Here is a 24,152-nt window from a genome sequence, read left to right as displayed (position 1 = left end):
TTTTGGTTCTGATACTGTGTCATTATTTCTGCAAAAGCTGATTAGTTGTCCATGATGATCAGATATTTCTGTCTGAACTACATGTGACTCATAGTTACACATATTAGTAATTATGTTGTCAATAATTGTCTCACTTTGTGAAGTCACTCTTGTTGGTGCAGTTATTGTCACTTTCATGTTATGCTGTATTAACAATTCTTCAAAATCCTGTCTTATTTTTGTGTCTTTTCCCATGTCAATGATGAAGTCTCCACATATAATAAGATTTCTCTTCATATTCATTCTCAATAAGCTAGCAACTTTTTTTAGAAAGATGCTAATATTGCCACATGGTGACCTGTACACACAAAACACTCTAAAATCCTCTGCCACTATACCAGTAACTTCAAAGTCTTTTTCTCTAGCTATGGGAAATGTAGCAGCTTCACTGTTTACATTCTTTAATAGAGTACCTGTTTTAATATATATACAAACGCCACCACCCTTATATTTAGATCTGCAGAAGTAGCTAGCTAGTTTGTAGTCCTTGCCACATTATGTATTTTACTTTCAGTTAGTCCATGTTCACTTATGCATAATATGTCTGGTCTTACTTCACTCAGGAGTACTTCTGCTTCTAATTTTTTGTTACCAAAGTATTGAATATTTTTATGAAGTACTTTTATGTAATTTTTCTTTTGTTGGTTTACATGTTGTGAGCTGTATTCTGGGGCAAATTCTTTAGTATCGTCTTTTTTTGTATGGTGCTTATATTTTTCTTTTCCAGCTGGAGTGTATGATTTTTCATCCCCTTCAGGCCATATTAGTTTCCCTTGCATCTAATGATTTTGCAGACATCTGCAAACATTCTGCTGAACGTTACAGACCCCAGTCTATTTAAATGCAAGCCATCCTTCGCTAGTGAGTTTTCACATAGGAATTTGTTTGGGTCTATAAAAATTGCCCCAAGACGATCACATTGTTCTTTAAGAGCACAGTTTATTTTGGCGATATATTTTTCACTCACCGACCTTCTGTTTATGATTCCGCTAAGTATCAGACGAGATCCTGCATATATATTTCTTGCAGAACGAATCATGTTTCTTGTTTCGCTTGCCATTTCTTCCTCACTGCTGCTCCTTAACGAATTCGTCCCAACATGTATAAACACCCCATCATAGTTATGTCTGGTTTCAGAATCTGGTTCTGTAGTATCTTGTCTTGCATTTACCATATTTTTAAAATGTTTACCGAGTTGATGCGTTCTAATACCAGGTCGTACGTCGATCTTGCAATTGGGGACAGCGATATTCTTCAGCAGCGAATCGCCAATTATTAAAAAGTCATTTTCCTTTTGTTGCGTATCTGGCGCTTTGTTTTTCCTTTTGCTGTATGTCACCACCTTCCATTTATATTTATCTTCCGGTTTTTGGCTTACTGAGTTTACCGAGACATCAACGGGAACACTTGAAATGTTGTTTTTAAAGTACGATCGGTCATTCGTATTTTCGCGATCTTCTTGCTTTTCCGTTTGATGGCTTTTACACACACAGGACTTCTTTTCTTGTATTAATGTATCGTTTTCTTTCTTGATGGTTGAAAGTTCGGTTTTTAATGCCTCAATGTCACTTCGTAGTAACTTTATAATTTCGTTTTTTGTATCAACTGCACTTACAAGATCGGCCGTTTCGTCACGTAAACAACCGTGACATGTCCACGGAAAATCATCGCTGACGAACTTTAGATTTACTTTCGCGCACTTTTCGTGTAGCCAGAAGTTGCATTTGATACACAGAATACCCTTCATCACACGCTTTTTACATTCTCTACACGAAGAACTGTTCATTTTTTGCCTTTTTAACGAGAGAGAAGCGTCACTACACTTTCCTATCGGCGCCATCTTACATCATGCACATGTGTAAAGAGGGAGAATTGTTTATTCTTGCAGTCATTTAAGACCACAGTGAAAGGAGAACGCATTAACTGTTTGGAAAACTTTGGCTTCTGAAACCTGGAGCACTTTCAAAGGCAACTACTCAAGTGCTGGATGAGCACTGTAGGCGGTTATATTTCCTAACTAACCAACTCTTACTTAAGAAAGAGAGGTGAGGTTTGTGCCATAGTCCCCTTTCAAAGAGAGACTGCAAAATTTCTCCACCTTTAGCATCTGATAAGATACAAATATCACTGTTGCTGATTGGGTAGCTGCCAGACTACAATTCCAGAGAGCTGAGATTCAATGTCCAATTAGGATTAAGTTTATTTCTGTCACTTAGCACTTTTTCATCTCTGGCAATAATTTGTTAATGCGAAAAATGTCAAGTTGCACCATGGTTCAGAATCCACATCAAACTGTAAGTCCCCCTACAACAGGTGAGTCAGTTCAAAGGTTGGAGAGAGACAAAGAGATACCATCACCAAAAGGATCAAACCTAGTAAAGTAATCCAACATTCAAAACAACCTTTGAATTGAGAACAGCTTTAACCCTCTCCTTCTCTCCCCCTCCCTCTCTCTCCCACCCTCCCTCCCCCTCCCTCTCCCTCTCCCTCTCTCGATAGATAAAAAAAAGAAACTCTACTCACCAAGCAGTAGCAGAACACACTCATAAAAGATTATAACTAGTCAAGCTTTTCAGAACCAGTGGCTCCTTCTTCAGGCAGAAAGACTGAAGAGGAAGGAAGAGGGGTGAAGGAAAAGGACCAGAGATGTCTAAGAAAAGAGGTAGATTTCCAGAAAGTCACACAGAACTGTGAGTCAGGGGAGACTTACCAGACAGGATAAAAACTAGAGACTGATTGTTGGGGACTGCATCGGATGTGATTTGAAGACATGAGAGCTTAAAGGTGGAAGACAGGCTAATATGCAAGACAGAATAGTTTACATTTTTAATCACCCATAACAGTACCATTCTTATTTATGGAATTGCACGTAACAATTTACAGTTCACTTCACTGCAGGGCCTTCTCCTGATCTTCTTTTGCCAATTAATTTGCAAATGCGACAGATAGTTTTATCCCACCCTCCACTTCACTTGTTTATACATAATACTTTCACGTTTTTGTGTGTTTATTTTATGCCAAACCACTCTGATTGACTTTTACTGCCACCTCCTACATTACTTTAATTGCCAAGTTAAGTATTTTACATTTTCTCCTATGACTTTCTGTTTTGGTGTACCCAGATTTCAAAATGTTGTCTCTTTTAACGACTATCCCAAGCAATTACTTTTTTCCTCTGTATCATGTTCACCACTTTTCTGGCGAGGAATTCTTGCCCACTAATTACCTCTTGTTAAACATTGTTTGTTCTCATGATTTTCATATAAATTTCTCTGATTTTTTCTGAAATTTTCCTTTCTTTTTTCCCTTTTTCTATCTTTTATCCACCTGCTGCTTATCTTTTTTGCCACTCCCAAAATTTCTAACACTAAAAACTGCCATCTCTTCCCATAATGAATCCCATTACATATTACATCTGTTCTCTTTGAAAGCATGCTTTTGCATTATCAAAACTAAATTTTCTTGAAACCTGCTTGTCCTTTGTATTTACTCCAAAAGGCCTAACATTGAAAGTCCCTGTTTCTGGTTGTAATCCTACTCTACACCAGGCTCTTTCACAGTTTCAAATAAAGCAGTCTCTTGCTCTTATCTGGCTAATGTGTGACCTATATGCCTCATCAGCCAATTTCCATTCCACCAGACTTCTCTTCTTTTACAAAATCTTGCAGTTATCTGCCCCTCATGTTTCTTTGGATGGTATCATCCACCATGCCAACTTCAAACCGCAACAACATGCAAGATATCACTTTAAAAATCTATCCCACCTTCTCCTAAACTACCTGAACAGTGGTGTTTTCCTTCCTGTCCCTCTGCAGCTCCCTAAACAATCACATGATCAACCACCACTCCTCTCCTATAAACTGAGCTTGACCAACCTCCTTAACATTCCGCAACCTTCACCACTGCCTCCCAGACCAATCATAATCACAAGAAACAGTCACAACAGAACAGTGTCCTCAACCTCTCATCTAAAGCACTCTCCTGTCCTGAATTATCTGTATTAGCCAAGGGTTTCACCTTCAGCTCTAAACCTGCATTTGACCATGGTTCTTTGGTGAAGGACCTACTTTCCTGCTCACATAATGTCAACTGGAAATATCAGTTTGCAACCCAGTCCAAAAACCTTTCCAACAGCAAACCTGACACTGAACACTGTCTTGAACAGTTCCAACCATGATCCCATCTTGCTACACCACCCCTACCTCAAAATCATCACTTATAAGCCTTCCATTCTCCTTACACCCAACACTGCTTCACAACCCTTCCCCAGGTCCCTACAACATGACCCTAACCTGTCCTCTGCAGAACTCCAGGCTCTCCATTCCATTAAAGCTGATGACTCCATCGTTATCTTCCCAGCAGACGAAGGATCTACCACTGTGACACTTGACTGAAAGGAGTATATTAGTGAAGATGTATGCCAGCTGTCTGACACCTCTACATACAGCACATGCGATCAAGATCCCATCTCTGTGATTCAAACTGACCTGCAGTCCCTCCTTAAAGCCTCAGGCCCCTCACAAGGACAAACTCCTCAATCCATACAACTTCTCATCCCACACAGAACCAAGCACCCCCACCTTTTACCTTCTCCCTAACATCCACAAAGCCCATCATTCTGGCCATACTATAGTTGCTGGCTTTAAAGAACCCATCAAATGTATATCTGCCACACATGTTGCTTGTCACCATTGATACCACCTCCCTCTATACCAACATCCCCCACGTACATGGTTGCTCTGCTGCTAAACATTTCCTCAGTCAGCACCCACCTGATTCCAAACCTATGACAGCCTTCCTATAGACCTTAATGAACTTTATACTTATCAACAACTACTTCAATTTTGAGGAGTAGACATACAAACAGATTATGGATATGGCCATGGGAACCAGGACAGCTCCTTCCTATGCCAGCCTTTTCATTGGTCCCACAGAGGGGGCTTTCCTGGGATCCATAAGCCCCTGGTTTGGTTTAGATACATTGATGACATCTTTACCATACGGACTCATTGTGAAGATGACTTGTTGAAATTCCTGTAATCTCGTAACACCTTCTCCCAATTAAATTTCACATGGTTGTATTCCAAATACCATACCACTTTCCTTAATGTTGATCTTGTCCTCACCGATGGCCAGCTACACACTTCTGTCCACATAAAACCTACTAACAAACAACAATATTTTGACCATTTCCATCCTTTCCATATCAAATGTTCCCTCCCATACAGCCATGGAATATGAGGCAAACGTATTTGTTTGGATGCAGTCTCTTTACAGCAATACACCACCATTCTCACTTCAGCCTTCACTGGACATAATTACCCAATCAGCCTAGTTCAAAAGCAGATTTCCTGGTCCATCAAAACCAATCCTGTTACTGATGATCACTCCAAAAAACAAATTTGGAGCACACCACTTGTCACTCAGTATTATCCTGGTCTTGAATGTATTAATTAACTACTTCAACAAGGCTATGAGTTCATAAAAGTGTGCCCTGAAATGAGATCAATTTTCTCTGAGGTTCTTTCCCATCATATCTAGAATAGCTTTTCATTACCCTCCCAATCTCTGCAATATCCTTGTGCATGCATCTCCCTAACCTATAGCTGCTACCCCTGTGAATGTCCCCGCTGCAAGACTTGCCCAGTGCTCCCTCCTACCACCACCTATACCAGCCCTGTAACTAGCAAAGCGTACAGTATACTATCAACGGGAGAGGCACATATGAAACAGCACATCTCATGTATCAGCTGTTTTGTAAAAACTGTTCAGCCTTTAACATCAGCATGATGGGAGCTAACATCCCAAAGATGTTCAGTCTCATGTGCGGTTCTTCTTCTTCTTCTTCTTCTTCAAAAAAAAAAAAAAAAAAAGGCTCTGAGCACTATGGGACTTAACTTCTGAGGTCATCAGTCCCCTAGAACTTAGAACTACTTAAACCTAACTAACCTAAGGACATCACATACATCCATGCCCAAGGCAGGATTCGAACCTGCGACCGTAGCGGTCGCATGGTTCCAGACTGTAGCGCCTAGAACTGCTCGGCCACCCGGCCGGTGGTTCTTCTTCGTCGAAATGTCTAGGCTCAGACCCATCTAGAGGTTGAACCGTACGTATCACATTACACACCCTAAATTAGACACTTGTGACCCTTTGGTTAAATTGTCTGGCTGATGCCAAGTTAGTAAAATACAAAGTTAACAAAACATATAATAACAGTAATAATAATATCGGGAACTAACATAACAACCCATAAATGATGTAGGCCACACAGTTGCGATTTGGCTAGAGTAATGTTTATTCAGAAAGCAAACTATAACAAAATTGGTCGTATTTAGAATTGTTATTACACTCGATTGCATATCCATTTGATACAGTTTGATCATTCACAATCTCATCACGAATTACAAGTCCAATACTCCATCTAGTTAACCACATGAAAAGTGAGAGTTCACACCATATGTGCAGGTGCTCACCGCTCAGAGACTAAGTCCCGCGATATCACACAACGCGAAATTTTCTAAGTTGTTTCACTTCCTAGCTACCTAAAGACTGTCCACTTTCGCATCTTCACCACCACTGTCCTCTGTCTGCCCAAGCCGCGTTTCCCCTATGCTGAATATCTTAGCTCAACTGACTAGTGCAGTTCCTTTTCCTGAAGCTGTCCATCTGATTGGCTACAGCTTAATCTGCATTATTTTATATCTTAACATATTTAAATAATCAAAGCTTGACCACTTTCACATTCTAAATAAAATAACAATAATATTCATAATCATATCAATAATAATATCCAACAATAATATCCATTACATAAATTCTTTTACATAAAACCAATACAATTTCCTTCTTAGTTTTGAATGCCATGGCCAGTAGCCTTGCACATTTGTGCTTTCTGGTAAATAAATAAAGAACAAAGTAACTATTATGTGCTAAACTTAACAACAAATATTCTATTACCTATATGATTCAATAAGGTGTCATGCTGTCATCATTCAGTGTGTTTTGTGTGGAGGAAATGATGATCTGATGCTTAACTGTAAATACTGATAATTTAAATTTACTGTATCTTTTAAACAAGTAAAGTTACAGAGTTAATATTTACAACATTTGTCATTTTAATGATGTGCTTCTATATGAACTGTCAATCGTTAACATCAACCAAAGCATTCTGATTTTAGCATTCAGGTCTTTGTTACAATACTTGTTAATTTCACTTTAACTGTATATCCTAAACTATTATAGGTATGATCAGTATTCAAGTTTTATTGGCATCACCATGAAAATTTATGAAGGATGGCAGATTAAAATTACTGTGGCTTGATTCCCTGAATTACTACAGAATTAAATAGTTTCCATAAATGTTTCCCTTTATGGCCGATCTTAGGTCTGCCATATTTAACCCTTGGCCATAAAGGGGTTCTACTGGGTTTCCCTATGATGTAGGTTCTCATCTGTCTCACTCGCACACTACAGCGCTTAGGTATTGACAGACAATAGACACCTGTGAATTTCCCCATCTCATGGTGAATCTGCGCCCTTTGTGGCATGCGGTCCTGGACGACATGTTTCATTTCACAATTCCTGTAGGCTGACTCTTTTCGCGATATACTTAAATGAGAGCAAAATGCTCATTAACACGTACACCTCCACTTCATAACATGTTGGCGTGCCATATATGCTATGAAGTAGCACCCAAATTTACAAGACACAAATTCATAATGCAATAACATAAATATCCTAATTGCCAGATCATTTGTAGTGGTGTTGATGCAGCATGCTTTAAGTTTCAAGAAACTTATATCTAACATAAATTACGAATTGTGGCATATGAATTAAATGTCAAAACAAACTATAAATTTAGCAAAATCGACTGTCTATTGAAATGCTGCAGAAATATCAGCACCACTGCGCTCACTTTCACAGAACCTTTTTGTCACAACGAAGGCTCCAGCAGCGCTCCACAAGTTCGGAGCCGAGTACCCTGCTGTAATTCTGTATGGCTCTGCATTCCATCGCCATCGTTTTGCAGGAACAATCTGTTGAAATTTGAATTGGGTGTATATACCAGAAAACAAACACTTTCCGAAACCACCCAGGATCTGCAATGAACACTTCCCCCAGTGGAATTGATACAAACAGATCTAAACTACTCAGTAAGCAATTGATTTACAACATTTGCAAGATGCTCGTAAATTCTTCAATGATTCTGACACGTTATTCAAGTCCCACTTGAGACCTGCAACTCGTGACAGATTCCTGAGTGACTTCGTGGGCAAATTAATATTTTCTTTTAAATTAAATAACTCACTTAGACCCAAAACTAACAACAAATATGAACAAATCTCACCCCTCATTTAATTCCGTGCAGTGAAGCTGCATACACAAATCGATACTCCATACAACAATAAATTATTCCCTCAAAATATTCTCAGATAAGAGGATAAACATACATCTGTCTTCCAAGGTAAGCATTATTAATTTTCATTTTCCAAATTTCTCCGACCACCATGCACCCAAATTGGTGTGACCATAACTTATAATTTGGAAATTACAACAAACATAAAACCACCAAAAAACTTAAGCCTAACACATACATACACATAACTATATCCCTCATATACCCCCAAAAACCTAATTTATAGGCATACTTTTTGAGTTTTGACTTGATACTGTTCAACAAATAATCGAGTTCTCCGAACTCCTTGCACCCAAACGTGCATCTAAGCTATCTCTTTATAATTGCACAGATCTTGTGCCAAAAAAATCCTTATGTGACAAAACAACAAATGAGCTACAATAAATCCTGAAATAAAACATTGTAAATTACCCCTCAGTTTCATATTCATTCCAAAATAATTCATTAAATGCTCCTTTCACCCCAATTTCATTTTTTCTCCCTTCTAGACCTCTCGCTATCTTAAACTTCTCTTGAGTCCACAAATGAGGCATTAATGATTGTAATGTTCTACCATACCATCGCCAATCAGTTACAGTAAAATCACATTCTTCCTTAAGATACCATTCTGTCCAAATATCACTTTCTAAATTAGAATCTAACTCACTGTATTCTCACTTAAAATTGTCGACATTAGTAGCTACAACATCATTATCATGAAATAAAACATTACTTTTTACTTCCATGTCATAACAAACACCTTCACAAACAGTACTTTCAGCAGCCGCTGATACATCATACAACTTGCTACATAAAACCTCATTTACCTCCACCAACAAATCACCAATATAAGAACCATTCATAGTTACACCATCATATTTTGTTACATCACATAAATTGTAGCTACAGTGTCATGAAATTTCAGAATAAACAGTACCAGTAAATTCTGTTGCATTTTGATTTAAACGTGAGCATAATACCTTTCCTCTCCTACATGCTCAAGCACCACATTAATTTCAGATTGCACATCAAATTCAGATTCACATTCATTCTCAAACAAACATTCAGGATCTACAGATCCATACAGACTTTTGGGTTGATCTCCATTGGTAGAAAGATACGCAAAGATTCCTTCCTCTGAAGTATCAACACCAGCAGCTTCAGTTTTCATAACTTCAGCACATAAGACATCATTTCTACTTTCCCTCAAAAATAATTCCCAAATATGCACCAATACACACACACAAATTCATCAACAGCTAATAAGACTAATGTTATGCTGCCTTATTAACCTCCTTAACAACTTTTGATATCACAATATCACCTGAAACATCATCACCTTCATCACTATAATCATTACCACGGGTTAGTACCGCTTTAGAATTTTCTATATCATCTAACTCCACCAGATTTAGCTCCACTGCAGCCTCCTTCTGGCACATAGAATTTTTCATTGTATTAATATTCACACACTCTTTCGTCTCACTTTCATAAAACAAATCTTTTAGCCCTAAATTGTCGTCATCGCCTTTATCGTTATCTTTCATTATCTTAGGATTCCACCTTTTACATATGATCTGATTTGAAAATTTACCTGTTTGATTCTCATCTCTTACTAATTTCATTTTAAAAACACAGATGATGTGACTTACCGAACGAAAGTGCTGGCAGGTCGATAGACACACAAACAAACACAAACATACACACAAAATTCAAGCTTTCGCAACAAACTGTTGCCTCATCAGGAAAGAGGGAAGGAGAGGGAAAGACATAAGGATGTGGGTTTTAAGGGAGAGGGTAAGGAGTCATTCCAATCCCAGGAGTGGAAAGACTTACCTTAGGCTGCTTGTGTCTGTGTATGTGCGGATGGATATGTGTGTGTGTGTGTGTGTGTGTGTGTGTGTGTGTGTGTGTGTGTGTGCGCGCGCGAGTGTATACCTGTCCTTTTTTCCCCCTAAGGTAAGTCTTTCCACTCCCGGGATTGGAATGACTCCTTACCCTCTCCCTTAAAACCCACATCCTTTCGTCTTTCCCTCTCCTTCACTCTTTCCTGATGAGGCAACAGTTTGTTGCGAAAGCTTGAATTTCGTGTCTATGTTTGTGTTTGTTTGTGTGTCTATCGACCTGCCAGCACTTTCGTTCGGTAAGTCACATCATCTGTGTTTTTAGATATATTTTTCCCACATGGAATGTTTCCCTCTATTATATTAATTTCGTTTTAATATTTTTATGCCTTTTTGCCAATTTCTTGACACCTATCACGTTTCCGTTTACTTGCATCCTATTCATTGGCAGTTTATTTTGCCATCTCCAGACCTGAGATGCAGCGAAACTTAGTTTCCCGATCTCCCATTATGCGGTTCATTTCACCTGGTACTGGCCCATCAAATCTATGTTCTTGGTGTTGGTTCCTGTCACGGAAGTATCCGTTCCTATTACCCCTTTGAAATTTATCATTGGATGTATTCCTGTTACCATTTCCCTTATCAAAACTGCTGTTTGTGTTCTGTTGATAACTTCCCATATCTCTTTCATAGTAACCACTTGAACTATAGTTATGATTTCCACTCTGAAAACTATTTGTCTGCTTACTTTGCAGTTTAAATTTCAACGTCCGTTCTAATTTTTCTACAAAGTCCAAAAATTCATCTATTGAGTTGCTAGGACTGTGCACTAGATCCCAGTGCAAATTTTCCAGTAACCATATTTGCAGCATCATAATTTCAGTGAACACTCCCAACGGACGTTTCACATATATTAATCTTGCAAGTTCATGTTTACAAAATTCTTGCATTTACCCGCTCCCGTATTTAAATGTGGTCTTTTCAGAAACTCATTTTGGAGTCGCATTTGCTTCGCTTCAATCCAGAACTTGTTCAAGAAACTGCTTTCAAATATTTCATAGGTAGTGAACATATCACTTTGTATATTTGACCATGACTGCGACTCATCTTCCAAATGTCTTTTCACAAATTTTATCTTTGCCTCGTCGGAAATTCCCCTTATAAAACCATCCCTGCAAGCTGCTAGAAAATTTAATGGCACATATTTCCCATCATCTCCAAAACATTGGACCGATACCAAGTTCATCCACGGAACACTGATCACTGTAGTGGTTTGATGTGCAGCTAAAGAATTCAGTTTGCTTTTCATTTCATTGATTTGTTTTTTAACTTCACTATTTTCAATTTTAATGCCAAATTCTACTTGTTCCTTTATTTTATCTACTTCTTTCTCCCCTTACCTATTCAAACGGATAAGTTGCCAATAGTCTCTGTCATCTCAGCCGTTAGAGCATCTTGCCTATTCATACAATTTCTTACATTACCTCCCAGATCTGCCTGCAACTTCTCCACCTTATCACTGAAATGTTTCTCCACTTAATCTACCTCACCGTCAAGTATCAAACTTTATCAGAAATTTTGCCCATTTCATCCCGAATGGTTTTTAATTTTCAGTCTATCAATTCCTCAATTCCACTAGCCATTTTACCTGATTCGTCTTTCAAAACTGAAGCTATTTTGGATTGAATTGAATCAATTTTTAAATTTATGTCAACCATATCAGTTTTAACAGAGTCAATTTTTAAATTTATGTCACCAATATCAGTTCTAACAGAATCAGTTTTGGATCCCATATCGGTTTTAACAGAAACAGTTTGGATCCCAATCCTCTTATCATTTGCATTAATTGCGACATCATGTCTCCCCCATATTCATCTCCCTTGCCTGATTTTGGACTATTTTCCCTACTAAATTCACTGCCAATCATACTCTCCCGCTCTGACTTGGGGCTAAGCGGCTCGCTAGTATTTTCGAACCCACACAAACTGGCCGATTGCTTAATATTAGAGACGTGTATTATTGGTGATTGAACTACAGAACCATACATAATCTATCAGTGCAGATAATAACCTTTGTCGTGCTGGGTCCTTCTGCCACGGTATTGCTGTTGATGTTGCAGTTGAAGCCGAAGCTGAAGATCTCGTAGCCTCTGCTTTGGTACTGCAAACCGCCGCTGCGCAATTAATCACTGTTGAAGATGCTGCTGCTGGCTGAAACCATGTGCTTTCGATGTCGCCTCTTCTTCCACATTACCTTTTTATCACTTCTAACCACTGCTAACACACAACTGTTGCAAAATTTGTAGTTCAGAGCCCCATGCAAATTGCCTAAACTGCCACAGACTTGGGACCTAGGTCACAGAATGTCATTAACAGTGAGAATTACAATTGCAGTTTCACAACTATTAAAGAAACCTAATAGTCAGTCCTGAACCAAACTCACATTTAATTTTTGCGAGAGGTCTTGCCTATAGAAGTTCAGGTAATACTTTTGGAAACACTTTCCAGAATTAAAATCCAATTCTAAACTTTCTAGACTTCATATTCTGCAACTAACACTTTCCAGAATCCAATCCTGTTCCAACACTTTGCAGGATTCTTATCCCTCAATTAACACTTCCATATTCCTATCCCGGACAAGCCCCCAATTGCAAACCAACATCCCAAAGATGTTCTGGCTCACATGCAGTTCCTCTTCATCGAAATGTCTTGGCTCAAACTCGTCTAGGGGTTGAACCGCACGTGTCGCATTACACGCCTTAAATTAGACACTTGTGACCCTTTGGTTGAATTGTCTGGCTGATGGCAAGTTTGCAAAATACAAAGTTAACTTAACATATAATAACAGTAATAGTAATATCGGGAACTAAATTAATGGCCCATAAATGATGTAGGCCACACAGTTACAATTTGGTTAGAATAATGTTTATTCAGAAAGCAAACAAATAGTGAAAGTGGTCATATTTAGAATTAATATTACACTCAAGCGCATATAGATTTGACACAGTTCTATCATTCACAATTTCATCACAAATTACGAGTCCAATACTCCACCTAGTTAACTACGTGAAAAGTTAGAGTTCACACCAGAAGTGTGGGTGCTCACTGCTCAGAGACTAATTTCCGCGATACCACACAACGCGAAATTTTCTAATCCGTTTCACTTCCTAGCTACCTAAAGACCGACCGTCCATTTTCGCGTCTTCACCAGCACTTTCCTCTGTCTGTCTGCAGCCGCATTTCCCCCACACTGAACATCTTCACTTAACTGACTAGTGCAGTTCCCTTTCATGAAGCTGTCCATCTGATTGGCTACAGCTTATTCTACTTTATTTTACATCTTAACATATTTAAATAATCATAGCTTGACCACTTTCACATTCTAAATAAAGTAACAATAATATCTATTACATAATTAATGTGAAATTCTTTTACATAGGACCAGTATAATTTCCTTCTTAGCTTTGAATGCCACAGCCAGTAGCTTTGCACCAATGTGCTTTCTGATAAATAAATAAAGAACAAAGTAACTATTATGCACTAAACTTAACAACAAATATTCTATTTCCTAATGATTAAATAAGGTGTCATGCTGTCATCATTCAATGTGTTACATACACATTGAACAAGGGAGGAAGTAAAAAGATCCCAGCTTGCTTTGTCACAAAGTAAGTTAATAATGTGGGCAGTTGGTGACATTTTCACAGCACTTTTATTATTCAGATACAGAGAACATAAACAGTCAGAATATGGCACTGTGGTCGGCAACACCTATACAAGACAACAAGTGTGTAACACAGTTGTTATATCAGTTACTGGTGCTACAATGGCAGGTTATCAAGATTTAAGTGAGTTTGAACATGGTGCTATAGTCGATGTACGAGTGATGAGACACAGCATCTCTGAAGTGGCGATTTTTCCGTACAACCATTTCACAAGTGTACCATGAATATCAGGAATATGGTTATACATCAAATTTCTGATATCACTGCGGCTGGGAATAGATCCTGCAAGAACGGGATCAATGTCGACTGAAGAGAATCGTTCGGCATGACAGAAGTGCAACCCTTCTACAAATTGCTGCAGATTTGAATGCTGGGCCATCAACAAGTGTCAGCAGGCAAACCATTCAATAAAACATCATCGACTTGGGCTTTCAAAGCCAGAGACCCACTTGTGTTCCCTTGATGTCTGCATGAGACAAAGCTTTACGCCTCGCCTGGGCCCGACATTGGACTGTTGATTACTGGAAACATGTTCCCTGGTCGGATGACCAGATGTATGTGTACAGTTATGGAGACAACCTCATGAATCTATGGACCCTGCATGTCAGCAGGGGACTGTTAAAGCTGGTGGAGGGTCTGTAACGGTGTGGGGCATGTGGAGCTGGAATGATATGGGACACTTGATATGTCTAGATACAGCTCTGACAGGTGACACATATGTAAGCATCCTCTCTGATCACCTGCATCCATTCAAGTCCATTGTGCATTCCAACAGACTTGGGAAATTCCAGCAGGACAATGTGACACCCCACAGTCCAGAATTGCTACAGAGTGACTCTTATGAGCTTAAACATGTCCACTGGCCACCAAACTCCCCAGACATTAACATATTGAACATATCTGGAATGCCTTACAACATGCTGTTCAGAAGAGATCTCCACCCTCTCATACTCTTACGGATTTATGGACAGCCCCGCAGGATTCATGGTGTCAGCTCCCTCCAGCACTACTTCAGATAATAGTCAAGTCCATACCATGTTGTGCTGCAGCACTTCTGTGAGCTAGCGGGAGCCCTGCACAATATTAGGCATGTGTATCAGTTTCTGTGGCTCTTCAGTGTGGTAAACACAAATATATTATATACAGCACAAAAAATTGCAGTTATTTTGTGAGGAATGGTGTGGTGATTTCCACACACCTTCCCAAAACTTGTACACAAGAAATATCAAAGTTTCATTTGATGGCAAATAATTCTAGACAGCAAAAAGAAATGCTGTAATGGTCATTTTTCAGATTCTAGAGTCTTTTTATGCAAATATCATGACTAAAACTGACCAGATTTGAAATTCTTTGGGCAGAACTTTATGAAAAACAGTAACCACATAGTTCTTTACATATGGTAGAAAACATCTTGTTTCCGCAACATTTTCCAGTAAAAAAAGCCTTTTCATTAGTTATTTTTACTTTCTTGTTTGTATGGCTTCAAAGAAGGAACATTCCCTAGTCCAACAAGCTTTTTAGATTTATGGTAAGTGAACTGGTAGGCATCAGGATGTAGGTACTCAATGACCTCAGATGGACCAATACAGATATTGAAAACCTTTTTTAACTCAGATGTCAACATTTTAGATTTCTCATGTGATTTAACAAGAATATAGTCTCTAATGTTGATCTTAGTTATTTTGACCTTATTTTTGTGTCTTTTCTTTTGTATCCCTCCCCACTTTGTCATGATGTCTCTCACAACTGCTTCATGTTCTTGGGCGGGCTTGACAATATATGGTGGATAATCTGCTAATTCAGAGATTACATTTGCTGGTTTATTGTGAAACATAACTTAAAAAGGTGAAAATCCTGTGGAACTGTGTTGCAAGCTATTCATTACATCTACGGACTCACTGATGTATTCACAGCATGTAAAATGTTTGTGGCTACAGTATGTGTGACATAGGCAATTAATTTCACACGTGTATGTCTCTGTTGATTTGAAAAAGAATTATAAACTGAAATTAAATGTGTCTGATACAAGATTTTTCTCTTAATGACTTCCAACACTTTAATACAAACTGTGATCCATTGTCTGAGAGTATTAATTTAGGTTTTCCTTCATTTTTGAAGTTATCTTTTTCAGTTTTAGCAATAATCTACTTACTTGTAGCTTTTTCAGACAGGATATAATTTTATATATTTGGAGAAAACATCAATCATAACAAAAAACTAACAATAAATATTTTTACCTTATGGTAAATTTCCATAAAAATCCACAACAACTAAATCCATTGGTTTCTCAGGTGTTATATTTTGCATCTGACCTTGACAAGTTCTGTTACTTACCCTGACTCCCAGACACCTGTCGCAAGTAGACAGTTCTTTCCTATCCTTTTTAGCCATATTATACAAATAAACATTTTCTTGTAGCTTTTGTATATATTTTTGAATACCACAGTGTCCATAACTCTCATGTATATACTTAATCAACTTCCCAGCTTCTTCCTCTGGCCAACATAACTTCCAGTCATCAGAATCCACATATGCTCTCCTGAAAAGTGTTTCTTTATATATTTTATAAAACCTGTCCAATTTCTCATAACCTCTTTTGCCTAAACAACTCTTTACTGACCTCCAGTTTGAATCATGGTTTTGGTTTCTTCTAGTTTTGTTACACATTGCCCTAATAATTTTCTCATCATGTATACCCTTCATATATCTGTTTTTAAACTCTTTTTTCCTCATTTTGATAAAAATTGTCATTACTTCCACCCAATGGCAGCCTTGACAAAGCATCTGCAACAACATTGTCTGAACCTGTAATATATTTAATTCCATAATCAAATTGTTGCAAGTAAATTCCCCATCTGGTAAGTCTATTGTGATACAGTCTACATTTCTGTAGGTAGCTTAATGTTTTGTGGTCCAAAAATACAATTACTTTATTTCCCAACAAATAGGTTCTCAATTTATTAAATGCCCAATAAACAGCTAATTATTCTTTTTCTGTAACAGTGTAACATTTGTCATGGTTTTGATCATGTATGATTTCCCCATTAACTTATTTTTCCTGAAATAGTTCTGCTTCTGCTCCCAAACCTTAATCACTACTATCTGTGTGTAAACAAAATGGTCTGTGTAACAAATTTTGATTACTAAATTCTTTCTTAATATTTTCAAACGCTTCCTGATATTCTTGGATCCAAACCCAATTAGTGTTCTTTTTAAGTAAATTGCTTAAATAGGATGCATTCCATTCACAAATTTTCGATGAAATCCACATAAACCATAAAATGGTTTCAACTGTTTTCTACTACATGGTCCTGGAAAATCTTAAATTGCTTTAATTTTATCAGGATCTGTCAAGACTCCTTCCCTAGTAATTAGATGACCTAAGAATTTTAGTTGAGGAACAGTAAATTTACAGTTTTCGACTTTCAGGGTCATTCCTCCTTGTCTAAATTTTTCGCATACCTGCTTCAACTATTCAAAATGCTCTTTCCGATTTTGTCTAATTACCAAAATGTCTTCTACATAAACAGTAAGTTTTCCTACCAAATCTTGGCCAAGTTCATGATCTAATGCTCTTATAAATTCAGCTACAGATGAGTTCAAACCAAAAGGTACTACTCAGTATTGGTAACATCTCCCACTGTAAAGAAAGGCAGTATATTTACATGATTCTGGAGCTAAAGATACCTGATGAAATCTAGAAGTCAATTCCAAACTAAACATAATCTGAATATTTTTTAAATTTGTGTAAAAGTTCATCAATGTTTTCAGGGTGATCTGTTTCTCTCTTCAAATACTTGTGCAAATGCTTAGAATCCAGAACCAATCTCACTCCTCCGTGTCTTTTTGGAACAGTGACTAATGGGTTGTTATATGTGCTAACACTTCTCTCAATGATATAACACACTTCCATTCCAATGCCTGTTTCTGATAATCAGTTAATTCTTTGGCTACTGAAACCTTAGTGTCTACAAGTTCTTTAAATTTTGCTTCATCTGTATCTAATCCTGCCATATCTTAAACTACAAATCCACTGCCTTTTAAAACTTGTATGCAATTAATTTTATCCTCCTCATAAGATATAGCTGATTTTATTCATTTAGTACAAATACAATCTTCATCATGCAATTCTTTCTCAAATGCAGCTCTCTTAGTTATAGGTATACAATCTACATCTACATCTACATTTATACTCCGCAAGCCACCCAACAGTGTGTGGCGGAGGGCACTTTATGTGCCACTGTCATTACCTCCCTTTCCTGTTCCAGTCGCGTATGGTTCGCGGGAAGAACGACTGTCTGAAAACCTCCATGCATGCTCGAATCTCTCTAATTTTACATTCGTGATCTCCTCGGGAGGTATAAGTAGGGGGAAGCAATATATTCGATACCTCATCCAGAAATGCACCCTCTCGAAACCTGGCGAGCAAGCTACACCGCGATGCAGAGCGCCTCTCTTGCAGAGTCTGCCACTTGAGCTTATTAAACATCTCCGTAATGCTATCACGGTTACCAAATAACCCTGTGACGAAACACGCCGCTCTTCTTTGGATCTTCTCTATCTCCTCCGTCAACCCGATCTGGTACGGATCCCACACTGATGAGCAATACTCAAGTATAGGTCGAACGAGTGTTTTGTAAGCCACCTCCTTTGTTGATGGACTACATTTTCTAAGCACTCTCCCAATGAATCTCAACCTGGTACCCGCCTTACCAACAATTAATTTTATATGATCATTCCACTTCAAATCGTTCCGCACGCATACTCCCAGATATTTTACAGAAGTAACTGCTACCAGTGTTTGTTCCGCTATCATATAATCATACAATAAAGGATCCTTCTTTCTATGTATTCACAATACATTACATTTGTCTATGTTAAGGGACAGTTGCCACTCCCTGCACCAAGTGCCTATCCGCTGCAGATCTTCCTGCATTTCGCTACAATTTTCTAATGCTGCAACTTCTCTGTATACTACAGCATCATCTGCGAAAAGCCGCATGGAACTTCCGACACTATCTACTAGGTCATTTATATATATTGTGAAAAGCAATGGTCCCATAACACTCCCCTGTGGCACGCCAGAGGTTACTTTAACGTCTGTAGACGACTCTCCATTGATAACAACACGCTGTGTTCTGTTTGCTAAAAACTCTTCAATCCAGCCACACAGCTGGTCTGATATTCTGTAGGCTCTTACTTTGTTTATCAGGCGACAGTGCGGCACTGTATCGAACGCCTTCTGGAAGTCAAGAAAAATAGCATCTACCTGGGAGCCTGTATCTAATATTTTCTGGGTCTCATGAACAAATAAAGCGAGTTGGGTCTCACACGATCACTGTTTCCGGAATCCATGTTGATTCCTACATAGTAGATTCTGGGTTTCCGAAAATGACATGATACTCGAGCAAAAAACATGTTCTAAAATTCTACAACAGATCGACGTCAGAGATATAGATCTATAGTTTTGCGCATCTTCTCGACGACCCTTCTTGAAGACTGGGACTACCTGTGCTCTTTTCCAATCATTTGGAACACTCCGTTCCTCTAGAGACTTGCGGTACACGGCTGTTAGAAGGGGTGCAAGCTCTTTCGCGTACACTGAGTAGAATCGAATTGGTATCCCGTCAGGTCCAGTGGACTTTCCTCTGTTGAGTGATTCCAGTTGCTTTTCTATTCCTTGGACACTTATTTCGATGTCAGCCATTTTTTCGTTTGTGCGAGGATTTAGAGAAGGAACTGCAGTGCGGTCTTCCTCTGTGAAACAGCTTTGGAAAAAGGTGTTCAGTATTTCAGCTTTACGCGTGTCATCCTCTGTTTCAATGCCATCATCATCCCGGAGTGTCTGGATATGCTGTTTCGAGCCACTTACTGATTTAACGTAAGACCAGAACTTCCTAGGATTTTCTGTCAAGTCGGTACATAGAATTTTACTTCCGAATTCACTGAACGCTTCACGCATAGCCCTCCTTACGCTAACTTTGACATTGTTTAGCTTCTGTTTTTGTGAACAATGGTTGGTATGTTTTACTGTAAAGTACACTGATGTTCTCTCACTCTACCTGGAATATTACTGAACACATCACTATACTCCCACAACATAGATTCCAATGCCTGTTTTTGATTGTCAGTTAACCCTTTGCCTTCTGAAATCTTAGTGTTTACAAGTTCTTTAAATTCTGCATCATCTGTATCTAATTCTGGAATATCTTTGACTACAAATCCACTATCTTTTAAAACTTGTATACTATTTATTTTCTCCTCCTCATAAGATATAGCTAACTTTATAAAATTAGTACAAATACATTCGCCATTAGGTGCACTGCTAATCAACTTCTTTTTTCCCCAATCAAAACCTGAATTTACACTAACTATCCATGCCATGCCAAGGATAAGATCCTCACTGAGATCTTGAATTATCAAACATCCATGTGTAAAAGTTACTGACTCAGTTGTAAAACTTATTAAAGCATGACTTTTAACCACTTTACTATGTTTCCCAGTTGCACTGTTAATCCATACTCCAATTACAGGCAATTTTACATAGCCCTCCTTATGTTTTAACTTTTTACTTAAGGATTCAGACACTCCTGAAATTTGGGTGCCCGAGTCAACAAGACTGCTTTCCCATGGTCCTACTCTGACTTTAATGAACAGACATCAGACATCAGTACATTTATCAGTCTTAACATCCTCAAATGGCAGGTCATCTTCTATCTCTTCAAAACTACAGCCTCCAAAATCGCTGTTTTTCTTACCATTTTCATTGGCTTGGTACACTTTCATTAAATTAACACAGACATCATTGTCACTGTCACTGAGAGTTTCATCAGTCCTTGTACACTTACTTGTTTCACGTATATCAGCACTATGGCACTTACCTTTAAGTTGTTTTACAATAACATATTTAATATTATGCCACCAGTCTGGATACAAAGTCAAACACAGATTTTTTTTAAAATCATGGTTCTAAATCTTTCATCTTCCTCAATAGCTTCATCATTTAACCACATGTTATATAAAAAAGATTCATTCTCATTCATAACATTAAGCATCTTACTGTCATTTTCATAACTGGTAACTGAATTATTTAATTGGATACATAAAAAATCTACTCACCAAGTGACGACAGAACACCCACATAAAAGACTGTTGTGATTGGCAAGCTTTTGGAGCCAGTGGCTCCTTCTTCAGGCAGAAAGGTTGAAGGGGAAGGAAGAAGAGTGAAGGAAAAGGACTGGAGAGGTCTAGGGAAAGGGGTAGATTTCAGGAAAGTCACCCAAAACCATGGGTCAGGAGAGACTTACTGTACGGGATGAGAAGGAAAGACTGATTGTTGGGGACTGCATCAGGCGAGATTTGAAAACCTGAGAGCTTAAAGGTGGAAGACAGGATAATATGCAAGACAGATATTATGACTAAGACATTGTGCATGAGTTAATAAAAGTGAAAAGCTATGTGCACTGTAAATAACAGAGGTGGGACGGGGTCATGAAAATAGACAGAAAAGACAATGAAAGATGTAGAAAACTAAAACAGAGTGAAGCAGAGAGTAGTTATAGTGAAGAAAAGCTGAGATGGAAGAAATTAATATAAATTAAGGCCAGGTGGGTGGCAAGAACCAAGGACATGTTGTAATCCTAGTTCCCACAAGGATTCTGAGAAACTGGTGTCTGAGGGAAGAATCCTGATGGCGCGTGTGGTGAAACAGGCACTGAGGTCATGAATGTCATGCTTTAGAACATGCTCTGCAACAGGATTTTGCAAGTTGCCAGTATATACCCTATGCCTATGCCCATTCTCCCTAATTGATAATTTGATGGTACTCATGCTGATGTAGAAGGCTGAACAGTGTTTACATAATAGTGTCATTTTGCAAGTGGCTCTCCCTTTGATAGTATATGTTTTGCCAGTTGCAAGGCCATTATACGTGGTGGTAGGAGGGTGCATAGGGCAAGTCTTGCACCGGGAATGGTCACAGAGGTAGGAGCCAGAGGGTAGGGAGGTGGGTGCAGAAGGAGTATAGGGTATGACAAGAGTATTGCAGAGATGGGGAGGGTGACAGAAAACTATTCTAGGCGTGGTGGGAAAAATTTCAGACAGAATGGATCTCATTTCAGGGCATGATTTTAGGAAGTCATGGCACTGTCAAAGTAGCTGATTAATACATTCCAGACCAGGATAATACTGGTAACTGAACTAGTATGATCACCCATACTGCTTTGATACTGTCATTAACATCCCTTAATCCTTTAACAGTGTCCTTGGGTACCTCTACAGCGTCACAGGCACTACTACACATTTCCTTATTAATATCTGATACCTTCTTTAAAACAAACAAAATACTTTTCTTCTTCATTCCTTTATTCCTAATCACTTACCTTCAATTTATTATATCCAATAATACCATAAACATCATCAATATCTCCACACAAATTACCAACATCTAAATTCCCTACTTCATCATCATCATCATCATCATCATCAGCCAATTCAATCATTAAATGGTGTGGCCTCTTCGAGTCGTGGATTCAGGTAGGCTTTCAGCAGTCTTCTCCAAGTGGGACGGTCTTGGGCAGTTCTCTGCCAGGTGTTACCAGCGATCTTCTTGATGTCTTTGTCCCATCTGTCTGGTGGTCTTCCTCTAGGCCTCCGGTGCTCCCTCGGACTCCACTCCAGTACTAGCTTCGTCCATCTGTTGTCTTTTCTTCTTGCGATGTGGCCAGCCCACTGCCATTTCAAGGAACCTACTGTCTCTAAGATGTCATTAACCTTCGCCACAGACCGGATGTCATCTGCCCTTTTCCTGTCCTTTCTTGTATAGCCCAGCATTGATCTCTCCATAGCTCTCTGTGCTGTCCTAAGTTTCCCTTTTGTAAATGAGTTCAGTGTCCATGTCTCGCAGCCATACGTCATCACAGGAAGAATGCATTGATCAAATACTGCTTTCTTCAAATTTACTGGCATTTTTGATCTGAACACTTTTGAATTCTTCCCAAATGCTTGCCAGCCAAGCTTGATGCGTCGATAGATTCCCTACTTCATTAGTGTTTAAATACCCAGTTTCACTTAAGTTGCTGTTAATTAATATAGTATTTACTTTTTTTCCTTACTTGGTTCTTCCATCAGTTTCTGAATTCCAAAATCATCACAAAGATCAGTTACTTCAGCATTTAACAATTTATTGTCTTATTTATATGTGTTTGTTGTCATGAGTATGTAGTGATGTCATAGGCACCATATTAGAGACACTTAAAACAGCCATTCCCACCATATTGATGACATCATGGGTCAATGCAGATGGGTGGAATTGGACACTTCTGTAATGCCCAAATGACAAGTCTCTACCCAGTTATAGAATTCTAATAAATTAATTTCTTCTGTATTCTTTTTTCCAATTCCTGCGTGCTCAGTTACCTTATTTGCATATTTTGCCATACCTGGTGAACATACTTCTTTCTCAACAGATATAATATTAAAAGGATAGTACACATCTTTAAGATAGCTCCTTATCATTTCACTAGAGTGTTTTTCTTTTGTGTCAGCATTTGTGTAATGTTTGATCCATTTGTTATTTGTTTCCCAACTATGTCCTTTCTGATGATAATTGTTACCATTGTGGTTACTATGTTCCCTCCTGTTAAGGTTATTACTGTGCCAATTTTGATTACTACCTCTTTCAAATGTGTGTGCCTATTGTGGTTGTTTTTCCCAATTTTTTCTAAAAACTCTATCTAATTTATCTACATATTTCAAAAAAATGGTCTGTTGTGTCATCTGCCCCACAGACTAGGTCCCACTGTACCTCAGCTGGTAACCTCCTTTTTAAAGCATCAATCTGAGTGAGTTCATCGAAAGTTTTGCTCAAATGAGCTAATTTTTTAAATTGATTTTTGCAAAACTGCTTCATGCTACTACGCCCTTCCCTGTAATTTGGTCCATTGAGAAATTCACTTTTTATTCTACCTTGTTCAGTCTCTGACCAAAATCTAACTAAAAACCCTTTCTCAAAAAGTACATAGGTTATATTGTCATTAGTCTACTGATAATCTCAGCTTAATGCTTCACCTTCTAGAAACTTTTTAACAAACGTGATTTTCATAATACCTGTAATATTAAACACAAAATTATCTCTGCAATGCTGCAG

Source organism: Schistocerca nitens, chromosome 7 (genome assembly GCF_023898315.1).
Source record: "Schistocerca nitens isolate TAMUIC-IGC-003100 chromosome 7, iqSchNite1.1, whole genome shotgun sequence".
Classification (NCBI taxonomy): domain Eukaryota; kingdom Metazoa; phylum Arthropoda; class Insecta; order Orthoptera; family Acrididae; genus Schistocerca; species Schistocerca nitens.
Note: the sequence above shows the minus strand (reverse complement) of the source record.